The following is a 14,055-nucleotide window of genomic DNA, read 5'->3' as shown; positions in this document are numbered from 1 at the left end:
TGCTCCCCGTGAGTCTCCAGCCCCTGGCTGTCCCTGCTCCCCGTGAGTCTCCAGCCCCTGGCTGTCCCTGCTCCCCGTGAGTCTCCAGCCTCTGGCTGTCCCTGCTCCCCGTGAGTCTCCAGCCCCTGGCTGTCCCTGCTCCCCGTGAGTCTCCAGCCCCTGGCTGTCCCTGCTCCCCGTGAGTCTCCAGCCCCTGGCTGGCCCTGCTCCGCTCGTACCTCCATTCCGCTCAACATCAGGGGATAACACCAAAAAGGGGCAAAAAGAGAAGAAAAGAGGAAATAAACAGAAGGAGCAGAGGAGCTCCAGTTGCAGTGTCCTACTCTGTCACCATCTCGATTGGACCAGGCTAACACCAGGGAGGTGTGACATCCACCTTTGAACAGGAATACACTCAGGTGTTACACTTTATTTAATCCAAGTAAGTCCTTGCAAGCAATGCAAATAGAAATGGAAGTTATCACCTTATAAGGACCTCATATAACCACAAAAATAGGTTTCAGTGAATACTTGAGTTAGCAAGTTAATGCTGGAATGTTGAGAATCTCCAATGTTGATTTTACACCCTGTGTTTTTTTTGTGTGGAGCTTCCCAGGTTGAATGGCTTCTGAGACGATATTCTTGAAGTTGAATTGGACAAGAGCAAGGACATTTGGTATATAAATGTAGGAAAATCTCCTTCATAGGGACAGAACTGAGCCAAAGAAGGTAACATTAGGAGACAGGGGTTAACATCTTAGGTTAGAGAGGTGTGTTACAAAGAAGTGGAGAGGTTTATGGAGGAAATTGCAAGGAACGGGATGCAGAATGTTAAAGGCAAAGTTGCTATTGGTGAGGCGATTGGATGGGTGGATGTTGGAGGCACAAGATGAGACTGGAACTGAAGTTTGGAATGTTCGGTTGTAGGATTGAAAAGCTTCCAGCAGGTGTGGGATGCAAGGTCACTGAGGAATTTAAACTCAAAGGGCTGGAATTTACTACAAGTAGTCCACAAATTAGCCCCCGCCTTGAAATACAGCATGGGAATGCAATGTCATCACACCAGTCTTGAGTGTTACTGGAGGAGAGCCAGTGCGGAAACTGGATGCCATTTTGAAATAACTAATCATCAAGATGTTGGTCTCGTGAAAGAGTCGATTGTGAGCAATATTTCCTGACCAGCTGCCTTTTTTCAGGCAAGAACAGAGATAACGTTTGGGAGCGTGTGCTTTATAGTAGCCATGAGGAGGAAGCACAAGGCCAGAAGAATAGGTTTTCCAAAACAAGGACCATAGCTGCATGGAGCAGGAAATCTGCTGGTGAAGGTGGAAGCGTTTGATCGCTTTTTGACACGATCTATTATTTTTGTTTTGAGCTTGTGTTCAAACTAAGAAGAGATTGCAAGGTTCCAGGCAGTGTTTAAATTGCTATCCAATAACCAATGTGCTGTTTTCAATATAAACCCTCTGCTGCCTGTAGTGCTGATGTTGAAGGCCTGCTGAGTGCTGAGCATCACCTTCCTTACACCCACCAGTCAGTCACCTTCCAGCTGGATGGCTGCAAATTGGCCGTCCATTGCTGAGACAAGCCAAGTGGGAGTGAGCAGACTCTGTATTTTAGATTTATGAGAGTTCTATCACACTGACAATGACCCTTTGGCCCATCGAATCTGCTTCCTCCTCACTGCACCCAATGAAATCCAACCCATCGTCAGGGACATTCTTACACTCAGACACAAACATGTTAGGAACTTAGTGCTCATTTACAGTTTGAAATTGCAGCGAGAGGAAGGATGATGCCTGTACTTCATAGAATCCTGACTTTCACTAAGTGTCCACACAGGGGTGCACTCCCCAGCACTCACTTCACAATGATCAGGAATACTAGAGGATCCTGTTATAATGATTAGCTGAATATCAGATTATCTGGCAAGATTGCAAGGTCCCGATGCTTGACTAAACTATGTTATCTGGCTTTCAATTATCTGGAATTCGAAATACTCCCCGCCCATGTCTTTTGAATATTCGAAGTTCCTTTGTAAACAGCTTGTGAGATCTTGAGTTTTCTTTTTAAAAATTGGAACAATAGAAGCAGCCTGAATGGGTGAGGTCAAACTCCCACAGAACCAGGATGTTTAGCTTTACCTTTCAACAGTTGTTACTGGCATCTCAGCGAGGTTTGGAAGCTGCAGTATATCTCTCCCTGCTACACTGAGTTTTCTTTCGATGGTTTTCCTCCCAGGCTGTTAGAACTGCACACGAGGCAATCTGTCTCTCAGAGTTTGCCTTTGTCAAGGATGTGTTTATGGGTTGTCACTATATTACAACAGTTAAGTAGTAATAATTACTGTACTTATTATTCTGTTAAGCGTTTCAGTAGAGTTACAGCTAAGCCAATTCTTTGATTTTTTTTCTTTTGTTCTATTTTAATTATAGTGTATGAATAAACTGTGTTTTGCTTAATGTCAAGTAGTTGACTAATCGAATTTCATCTCGAATGCAACACCTTACATTTACCTTTAAAATAAGAAAAGTTAACTATATCCTGAATATTTGGAGGGGAGATTTAGGTCTGGTCCACTCTAATGTCTCCTGTATCCAAATAAGGATGGAAATGTATTATCCTTCCCTTCAGCATAGATCACTTAATCCACCTGGGAACCAGTGGCAGGATAATGTTGTTCTGAACCCTCCCAGGAGTGCTGATGTTGTCCCTTTTACATTAAAAGGGGAGCAGCTCCTAATGCGTGCAGTGGAAGAACATTTTGAATAACAGGGGCTTCTCATTGCAATGACAACATCATAGTACACCAAGGCTCTGTAATGTAAATAGTCTTTGAATGTTGGCACAGATAAACAAGGGTGTCAGCCAATTCTATCTCCATACAGCCAGTGCTCCTTTCAATAGTCATAAAGATTCCCATAACCTTTGGAGAGATCTGCTTTGTACGTAAATTGGACAGTAGATGGTGCTAGAAGATTGAGCTCTGTGTTAGTGATGCTTTCTGTCAAATTAACACAGCTCCTGAGCTCCCAGATCTTCACTCCCAGGTTAGTTTGTCCGTCGCAAAGGTCAAGGAGGTTTTCATTGAATGACAATACACTATTTTGAGATTATTTATGTACCACCTTATCCTGATGATCGCCAGCAATGAACCAAGTGAGACTTCACCCTGGAAATACTAATGGCTAATCTGAATGTAACTGCAAACAGATCCACCTTACATAATAATTTCAGTGCATCCAGACTTTTCTTTCCTGAATGTGCTCTCACCCTTGGATACTCGGGATTGGGAATGTTGACTTGCTGTAGAAGTGTCTGGGTGAACCCAGTGAGGATGCATCACAGCCTGTCCAGTTAGCCTCTCACGTTCACACATGTATTTTCACCAGGTTTGTGACAACTTATTGGTGTTTTATAAAATCTTTAGAATCTCTATAGTGCAGAAAGAGGCCATTTGGCCCATTGAGTCTGCACTGATCCTCTGCAGATTATCCCACCCAGATCCCCACTCTATCCCCATAACCCCTCATTTACCATCTAACCTGCACATCTTTAGACTGTGGGAGGAAACTGGAGCACCCAGAGAACACTCATGCAGACACAGGGAGAATTATTTTCCTCTCTCTGGGCCAGAGGTAGTGAACTGGTTGCGGTGAGCTCTTCGATAACTCATCATACATATACATATAGGGCTTAATAAATTGCACCATCCACAAGTTCTTTGAAGGATTAATTGCTGGAAGTACAGGGACTATCCTCTAATTCTGACCTCCTACGTACTCCCAATTTTCATTCCCCAATTTTATTGGCAGCAAAACCTTCATCTGTCTGGGCCATAACTCTAGAATTTCCTCCATACATCTTCCAGCCTACTACACCTTTCTGTACTCATTTAACATCCATCCTAACTTATGACTTCCAACCAGCCTTTGGCCACCTCTGTTAATATTGCCTTATGAGGCTCGATTTCATACTTGCTTTCATACTTGTTTAATACTTGCTCTTTTTGCCAGATTAAAGTCACTGAAATGCAATTTGTTGGTATGTGGTCAAGAGCAGCAATTGTTCCTTTGTTTGCTGGCATCAACTGAGGTAGCAACGTTGGCTGGGACATTGAAATGTCACTGTTTAATGACTGGCAGAACCATATTGATGGGCAGTCAGTTTAATGTCTTATCCAAAGAATAACCTCTCCAATTGTTCAGGGCTCCCTCAGTACTGCTGGACTGTTCGTCTGGAATAGGTACTGAATATGAAGGTAAAAACAATGACTGCAGATGCTGAAAACCAAATTCTGGATTAGTGGTGCTGGAAGAGCACAGCAGTTCAGGCAGCATCCAACGAGCAGCGAAATCGACGTTTCGGACAAAAGCCCTTCATCAGCATGCCTGATGAAGGGCTTTTGTCCGAAACGTTGATTTTGCTGCTCGTTGGATGCTGCCTGAACTGCTGTGCTCTTCCAGCACCACTGAATATGAAGATCAACAAGTGATAAAAACTTGCATTTATATAGCATCTTTGATGTAGCATATAACACCCAAGGTGGGACACAGCAGCGTTATCAGACAAAAGTTTCTATTAAGCGTTATAAAGGCAAACTTAGGACAGGTAACAAATACTTTGTGATAAAAAATAGTTTTCAAGGAGCATCTTAGAAAAGGAGAGAGGAAGGTGAGGAAGTTCAGGAAAGCAATTTCAGTGGTTAGGGTCGAGGGAATGAAGGCACAGCCACAAATAGCAGAGCTATTAAAACCGCAAGAGATCAGAGTTGGAGGAACACACATCTTCGTGTGTTGTGGTGTTCAAGGCTGTTACAGAGTGTGGAAGAACCAGGCCATGGAAGGTTTTGAACATTTTAAAATTATAGTGGGACAATTGGTAAATGGGGAACTTGGGGCAGCTTAACATATAGGCAGTAGCTTTTAGAATCTTCCGAATCACAGGTCAAGTCAACCACTCCAATCATCGCAGTGCCATGCCAGCTTTGCGCATCTAAATTGGCATGGATCAGGATTAACTGAGGGATGTTCCTCATTTTTTTGGCTGCTTTCTATTTGTAACAAGTTACTCCATTTGACCCGAGTGCAGAGAGAGGTCATATCTGGAATGAACGTGGGCAGAAAAGCAGGACAGCACTGAGTCAGCAAGGGAATACATCATTCTGGATTAGTGGTGCTGGAAGAGCACAGCAGTTCAGGCAGCATCCAAGGAGCAGCGAAATCGACGTTTCGGGCAAAAGCCCTTCATCAGGAATTATTCTGCTGACTATTTTTAAGTCAAATCAATGTATGTTACTCCATCAGTGTGGGTGCAACTCATTCTACACTCAACAAACTCAGTGACTCTCCTTGACTTTATTTTGATTCTGCCATTAAACCATTCTCATGGGTTAATGGGAGCACTAAAAATAGCACACAGTGGAAACTAAACTATTAGCAGAAAATAATGCCATCCTTTTAACTCAGTTATTTTACCAGCTCACTGGAGTTCATGCTAACCTTTTCTTCTATTCAACATGCGAATTACCTGCAGAGAGGGATAAAAGATTGGATTGGAGAAATATAATTACAATTCTCATGTTGGAGCACCTCTTGGCATATATTCAGGAGTTTGTGTAAGTATATAATCCTATTCGAACCTCTCACCATATTGTTATGTTAAAATGACTAATACATTTTAAATGTGTTCAAATTGTTTTGGGAGTCCTGGACCTCAAAATGCATAATTCAATTGATGTTACTTTCTTTCTGTTTAATTCCATGGTTGGAATCCCAGTCCACAGGATTTTGTTTGATTGATGCCTTATCCATTATTTTAGATTGTCACATCCTCCATAATTGGTGTACAGTGGCAAAACTGTGTACCATGTAACAAATTTACAGTGGCGACATGTCAAGGCTCTTTCAACAAAACCTTCTGGACTTGCAATTTCCACAATTTAGGTGAGTAAGACTAACAGATGCAGGGATTATCACCAGCTGCAAATTCCCCTCCAAGCAGCTCACAGTGGCTCAGTGGTTAGCGCTGCTAATTCACAGTACCAGGAACCTAGTATTGAGTCCAGCCTCAGGTGACTGCCTGTGTGGAGTTTGTATGTTTTCCTCATGTCTGTGTGAGTTTCCTCCCACGCTCCAATGATGTACAGGCTAGGTAAATTGGCCATAGTGTTCAGGGCTGTGTAGGCTAGCTGCATAATCAGGGGGGATGTAGAGCAACAGGGTAGGGCAATGAGTCTGGGTGGGATACTCTTCAGAGGGTCAGTGTGGACTTGTTGGGCCAAATGGTCTATTTCCACACTGTAGGGATTGTATAATGATGACTATCCTGGTTTGAAATTATATCACTGTTCCTTCAATGTTGCTAGTTCAAAGGCTCATGTTATCTGCCTACTGTAATTGACACTTGAGATAAATGGTAATTATTGGCTTTTTAATGTTTTTGTTCTTTCTGTTGTTCTCACTTACAACTCACCCAAAATAGCAATGTGTGCACCCAAGAACAAAAACACCACATTTCTGGAAAACTGGGCAGGTCTGGCAGCATCTGTGAAGAGAAGCCAGACTTAATGTTTCAGATCTGGTGACCCTTCCTCAGAGCTCATGATAGCGAGGAAAATGTTTGTTTATGTGTAGAAGATAGGGTGGGGGTAGGGAGTAAACGATAGATGGGGATAGAGCCCAAAGAGAGAGAAGAACAATTAGACAAAGGAGTGGGTAAAGATCAGGCTAGGAGAGTGAATAGCTGTTAATGGAGACTGTTAGTGGTTAGTGTGGAATAGCAGACTGTGTGATTACAAGGCCAGTGTGTGGGGATGGGGGTGAGGACATAGAGGAGTTCAAGCCCTAAGGTCACTGAACTCCGTATTGAGTCCATAGGGCTGCAGGGTCTACAAGCGGAAAATGAGGTGTTGTTCTTCCAACTTAGGTTGAGTTTCACTGGAGCACTCCAGCACTGGACCTGAAACGTTAACTCTGATTTCTCTTCACAGATGCTGCCAGATCTGCTGAGCTTTTCCAGCAATTTCTGATTTTGATTCTGATTTACAGCATCCGCAGTTCTTTTGGTTTTATTTAATACATCCAGCAAGTTGGTCAAGGTTACATTCCTAGAGTACAGCTGTTTCCCAGTGATTGCTTCAAAAGCACCAAAGAACCAATCCAAGTAAATCTTTCCTCTTATTGCTTCTTAGTCAAGGTCTGCCTTGGATTTAAGTCAGTGATGTGTTCAATTCCATTGAGAGGTTTGACCATGTTAGGTACCTCCATGTTTGATTCGCCACTACCAATTTTCCTAGGATTATCCTGTTCAGTAAACGATTGGAATGAATGAGACTGAATTCATCAGTTCCACTCATCATACATCTTTTTTGCAACAGAGTCCCAAGCCCAGTCTCCAGTAGCTCACTGAGGCTGAATCACACCAAGCATAATCTTAAAGTATTGGTCAAATCAGGGTGGCGTGGTGGCTCAGTGGTTAACACTGCTGCCTTATAGCGCCAGGGGCCTGGATTCAATCCTAGCCTTGGGTGACTGCTTGTGTGGAGTTTGCAAATTCTCTCTATGACTGTGTGGGTTTCCTCCCCCAGTCCAAAGATATGCAGGTGAGCTGGACTGGCAATGCTAAATTGTTTGATAGTGTCCCACCAGGGTAGCTGGGATTGCAGAGTTACAGGGATAGGGTGGGTCTGGGTGGGAGTCTCTTCGTCGGCGTGGGCCAGACGGCTTCCAGACTGAAGAGATCTGATGAGAGTTCTGATTCAAAGTCAGCATCCTAATCACCACTGAGACATGTTTCACCACCTTAACACTATCAGGTTCTACCCCACCAGCACTCGCAAAACCCACCCTTGCTAGATTTTCATTCGTATGCCTCCAAAACAATTCTTGTGTCCCCATCTTCCTGCCTACATAACTCCCAACGTCTCCAAGATTTTGCTGTCAATGTCCTGTCCCATACCCAGACGTGCTCCTATTTCACTCCTCCCCTCACCCCCACCCACCACTGTTTGCTGACCCGCACTAACTCATTGGGTCCAATACTGTTTAAAGTTTTCTTCATCTTCTCATCATTTCTAACCCCCTTCACCTTCAACATTTTATTTGATTGCAGGTGTCTCATTCCCCTGACTCTGTCTAATGTGATTCATTGCATTGCCATTCTCAGTCTTTTGCTCTCTTGCCTTCCCCTCGCGTTTTCCTCCTCCAACCCCCAGTGCACTTGTTGGTAGCAAATGTGAAAATAACGACTTGCAGCACTTTCTATGACCTGAGGCACTCCACAGTGTTTTGCAGTTAATGAAGGATGCTTGAGATGTAGTCAGTATTTTACTGAAAGGAACAGGCAACCTATATATACAGCAATGTTGCGAGTCTCAATGAATTAGAGTCATAGAGTCACAGAGATGTATAGCACGGGAACAGATCTTTCCGTCCAACTCGTCCATGCTGACCAGATATCCTAAACTGATCTAGTCCCATATGCCAGCACCCAGCCCTTCCTTTTCATATAGCCATCCAGATGCCTTTTAAATGCTGTGATTGTACCAGCCTCCACCACTTCCTCTGGCAGCTTATTCCACACACGTACTCTGCATGAAAAAGTTGCCCCTTAGTCTCTTTTATATTTTTCCCCTCTCACCCTAAACCTATGCCCTCTCGGTCTTGACTCCCCTTCCCCAGGGAAAAGACTTTGTCTGTTTATCCTATCCTTGCCCCTCATAATTTTGTAAACCTCTATAAGGTCACCCCTCAACCTCTGATGCTCCAGGGAAAACAGCCCCAGCCTGTTCAGCCTCTCCCTGTAGCTCAAATCCTCCAACCCTGGCAACATCCTTGTAAATCTTTTCTGAACCGTTTCAAGTTTTGCAACATCCTTCCGATAGGAAGGAGACCAGAATTGCATGCAGTATTCCAATTATGGAGGCATAATTGTTGACCAAAACACCAGGGAGAATTTCTCTGCTCTTATTCAAAGTAGTTTCATTGGAACATTTCATATTTACTTATAACAGATCAGGCTATGCCTCATTTTAACATCCTGTCCAAAAGGCAGCTGTTCTGGCTGTGCAGATCCCTTCCAGTACTGTCTTTGGGATGTCGGCGTAAATCTTGCTCCCAGGTCGATGTGCATGGAATGTGGAAAGTCCAGCTTTGTAAGTCCGACAAAAGACCCAAATGAACTGAGCTAATGCTGCCATCTTATAAAAAGGATGTATTGGTCTGAGGAGAGCAAGGAAAGAGAGAATTTGAGACTGTGTGGGAAGAGGGAATACCAGAGAGTATGTGTGTGCGAGAGAGAGAGAGAGAGAGAGAGAGAGTGCGGGTTGTGGAAAAGGGCTATCAGTGAGGAAAAAACTGAAACCATGTTTTGATTGAGTCTGTCGCCTCCACCAAGGAAACTGGAATACCGCTCAATCTGTCAGAGGATGAGCAACTAGGAAGTCCCTTAACTGACGCCCTGTTAACTTTGTGAGGAAAAGAATCTTTGTCAGATTCTAAATCAAATCAATGTAGTTTTGTGCAAAACTGAATGATTCTTCTGGGCCTTTTAAAACTATGGATCCCTCCTTCAGTCTCCAGAGGAAGTGACCCAGAATAGTTATGTGGGTCAGGTACTTATTACAGAGTTTACTCCTGAGGCACTCGCTGGCCCAGTAAGGTGTGACCTTTAACATGCCTAACTGATTACGAACATTGTGATTGCCTGCTATTGAAGCTTGATTATTGAAAGTTTGATTTACATTTTGGATGATTACAGAACATTTGCCCCTGGTTTGATGGCCAGTCAAAGCAATTTATTTAAACTCAGTAGCCAATGACTGGACAAATGGATGCGAAACACAGAACAACCAGATTTAACATTCAAAATCCCTCCTTGTCAATAAAATGTTGAATAAAATGGTGCACATAATGTGCCTCACACTATCATCTAGTTCAGAAGACCACCAGTGGAGTTAAAGTTCACTCTGCAATTTGGAAAATCAGAATCCAATGATCCTCTGGATGGAACACTGCCTGCACCTTCATGTGCTTGTCCAATGTGCTAACCTGCAATAAAATGGCCTGTTTTGACTGTGGTTTGGTGAGTAGTGTTGTTACCTCACAGACAGCATGTTGTGGGGTCAAGACCCACTCCAGCTAGTCAAGACTAATAGTCCAATGCTGTGTCCTGGATGAGACTTCTGTGATGCTGTTTTGAACAGTGCAGTTCACCTCAGTGCCTTGGCTGACCATTTGTTGCTTTACTAATATCACAAAAGCAAATTATCCAGGCATTTTCACGTGGCTGTTGGTGGAAGCCTGCCGTGTGGCGATTGGTTGCTTTAGTACGTTTCAATGGTGACCACCCTTCAGAGGTTATAATTAGTTAGAAAGCACTTTGGGATATCCCAGAAGTTGCTTTGGAAATGCAAGTCTTGTTGGTCCATTAGGAGAATAAGATTTTCAATTCCACTTCAAAAATGACTAGGTTTTCTGAATTTTTGAACAAAGCCCAAAGCCAACAACAAAAAAATGGATTGTTCGGAGGCTGTTAGGTTACAATTAATGGGGAATGTTCAGATAAAACAACTGAATAAGGAAGCAAAGATTTGTGAAATGTCACAAATGTTGATGGTTTATATATAAATTCATATACACTAAGTCTGAACTCAAAACGCTAAGACAAGATGCCCAGCAGAGGGCTGCAGAGATAGCAAATGATTCCAGTTCATTTGTTAGATACAAATAAATGCTGTTTATATTTATTTATAACTTTTAACAACCTATATCAACTGTGATTTATTAACAGTTGCTATGGGGAAAAGGAAAGGAATGCTATGTATATCTTTCTAAAGAGTCAGCATCTTGTGTGCGTGCTGATTGCTGTAAGGGAGACAGCATAGAGAGGAACTGTCTTTTAACTTCTCCATGTCGGGGGTTTGCAGTGGCCGCAGGTCTTGTCAATTATTCATGATCTGCATAAAATGCCTAAGGAATGGCACAAAAGCAAATGAGCATGTGTCATTTTGTTTGCTCTTAGGTGCATAAAATGCCAAGTCTGTTTGAACAAGGAGGAGAACGAGAAAGAGAGCAAGGGATAAAGGAAGAAAGGAGGACTGACTTGATGTTTGCTTTGTGTGATCTCAGGATCTTCCAAAGTGAAAGAAAGATAATTACTATAGCAGGAAACTGGCATCCAATTTTCACACAAACAGCACAGTGATAATGACCAGATCATCTGCTTTCAGTAATCTTGATTGAGAGATACATATTGCCCAATTCATCCTGGAGGGTTGTTCTGAATTTGTTTAAATACGGAGTGTGTGTTGCCAACACTAAGGTGGCTGACAAAGATGGCCACTATTGACGTGACACCATCATGAGAACCACATGCGTGGATGATGTTGCTTGCACCTCACCGAACCTTGCTGCCCTCACTTTGCTCACAAATCCAGAATCCAACTCTTCCATTCGGATTGGCCTGTCCCCTCTGCTATTCTGTGCCCAACTGCACTTAGCCAGCCCCCTTATTCCCACTCTGCTTGGCCCATCTCTCTCCTCACTCCCATTCCCTGCTCTGCTCCACATCCTTCCTCTCCTCTACTCCACCAACCCATCTCTGTGCCACCACCCCCCTCCCCTCTGCTTCACCACTCCTCCTTCCCTCTGTTCCACCATCCCTCCTCCCCTCTGCACCACCACACCCCTCCCCTCTGCTCCACAACCCCTCCACCCCTTAGTTCCACCATCCCCCCTCCCCACTGTTGCACCCCCCCCTCTGTTCCACCACACCCCTTCCCTCTGCTCCAACAACGCCCCCCTTCTGCTCCACCACACCCCTCCCCTCTGTTCCACCATCACCCCCCACCTGTCTGCTCCACCATCCCCCCTCCCCTCCGTTCCACCATCCCCCCTCCCCTCCGTTCCACCATCCCCCCTCCCCTCCGTTCCACCATCCCCCCTCCCCTCCGTTCCACCATCCCCCCTCCCCTCCGTTCCACCATCCCTCTCCCCTCCGTTCCACCATCCCCCCTCCCCTCCGTTCCACCATCCCCCCTCCCCTCCGTTCCACCATCCCCCTCTCCCCTCCGTTCCACCATCCCCCCTCCCCTCCGTTCCACCATCCCTCTCCCCTCCGTTCCACCATCCCTCTCCCCTCCGTTCCACCATCCCCCCTCCCCTCCGTTCCACCATCCCTCTCCCCTCCGTTCCACCATCCCTCTCCCCTCCGTTCCACCATCCCCCCCCTCCCCTCCGTTCCACCATCCCTCTCCCCTCCGTTCCACCATCCCTCTCCCCTCCGTTCCACCATCCCTCTCCCCTCCGTTCCACCATCCCCCCTCCCCTCCGTTCCACCATCCCCCCCTCCCCTCCGTTCCACCATCCCCCCCTCCCCTGCATTCCACCATCCCTCCTCCCCTCCATTCCACCATCCCCCCCTCCCCTCCGTTCCACCACCCCCCCTCCCCTCCGTTCCACCATCCCTCTCCCCTCCGTTCCACCATCCCCCCTCCCCTCCGTTCCACCATCCCCCCCTCCCCTCCGTTCCACCATCCCCCCCTCCCCTGCATTCCACCATCCCTCCTCCCCTCCATTCCACCATCCCTCCTCCCCTCCATTCCACCATCCCTCCTCCCCTCTGCACCACCACCCCCCACCCCTCTGCTCCACCATCCCCCCCCCGTTCCACCATCCCCCTCCCCTCTGCTCCACTACCACCCCCCACCCCTCTGCTCCACTATCCCCCTTCCCTCTCCTCCACTATCCCCCACCCCTCTGCTCCACTATCCCCCACCCCTCTGCTCCACCATCCCCCCTCCCCTCTGCTCCACCATCCCCCCTCCCCTCTGCTCCACTATCCCCCCCACCTCTCTGCTCCACCATCCCTCCTCCTCTCTGCTCCACCATCTTCCCCCCGTTCCACCATTTCCCCCCTCCCCTCTGCTTCACCATTCCCCCTTCCCTCTGCTCCACCATCCTCCCCGCTGCACCACAACCCTCCCCTCTCCACCCCCCCGCTCCACCATACCCCCCTCCCCTCTGCTCCACCATCCTCCCTCGCCCGCTGCATCACAACCCCTCCCCTCTGCTTCACCATCCCTCCTCCCCTCTGTTCCACCATCCCTCCTCCCCTCTGTTCCACCATCCCTCCTCCCCTCTGTTCCACCATCCCTCCTCCCCTCTGCTCCACCATCCCTCCTCCCCTCTGTTCCACCCCTCCCCGCCTCTGCGCCACCATCGCCCCTCCCTTCTGCTCCACCACTCCACTCCCCTCTGCTCCACTGAGTGCTTCATACCCAGCTCTGCTCATCAGTGATGTCTTTGGTACTCTGACTGAATGGGTTGTGAGTGCAGCATCAGAAATGGGATCTTTTTACGTCCATTCTTGAGCAGGTGGAGAGTTTGATTTAAAATTTCATCCAAAAGACAGCTGCTGCAAAAACATTGTACTTGCTCAGTATGTCAACCTAACTCTCTGAAGTGGGAATTGAGTCTACAACCTGCTAAATGGTGATAAATATTCAGGTGCAGCAGTAAGTAAATGTCCAGGCAACAACAACTTAGATTTATTTTTGGTGTATTAGCCATGGCTCAGTTGGTAGTACTGTCACCACTAAGTCACAAGGTTCTGGGCTCAAGTCCCACTCTAAGGCTTGTGCTCAAAAATTAAAAGGCTGTGTTTATTCATGCCACAACACTAGGGTGAGCATTTCTTGCACATACAGTGTCCATCACAGCTGCTGCATTAAAACAGAGAAGTTGGCTTGACACAAACTAATAAGTCACTCTTTTTTTTGGGGACTGTGCAGTCCTTACCCAATTGCAGGTTCTTGTGTCTGCTTTACCTGCTATTTATTGACTGTTCCCAATGTAAAACATGTTTCTGATAAAGATATACAATCAGGAAATCTCAAAGTAAAATTTCTAATTTCTGATTCACTCATACTGTGAAGAATTGATTATAATATCTTTTGGTAAAAAAAAATCAATAAAAAGGAAAAACATTCTGAAAAAAATATTTCAGAAGAAATGTATCTTCCCTTTGTAGGATTCTTATTCCCCTGATTTATTCATGGAAGGTGTGATTTACCTG

Source organism: Chiloscyllium punctatum, chromosome 40, assembly GCF_047496795.1.
Source record: "Chiloscyllium punctatum isolate Juve2018m chromosome 40, sChiPun1.3, whole genome shotgun sequence".
Lineage (NCBI taxonomy): Eukaryota > Metazoa > Chordata > Chondrichthyes > Orectolobiformes > Hemiscylliidae > Chiloscyllium > Chiloscyllium punctatum.
The sequence above is the reverse complement of the archived record's forward strand: the minus strand, read 5'-3'. Positions refer to the sequence as shown.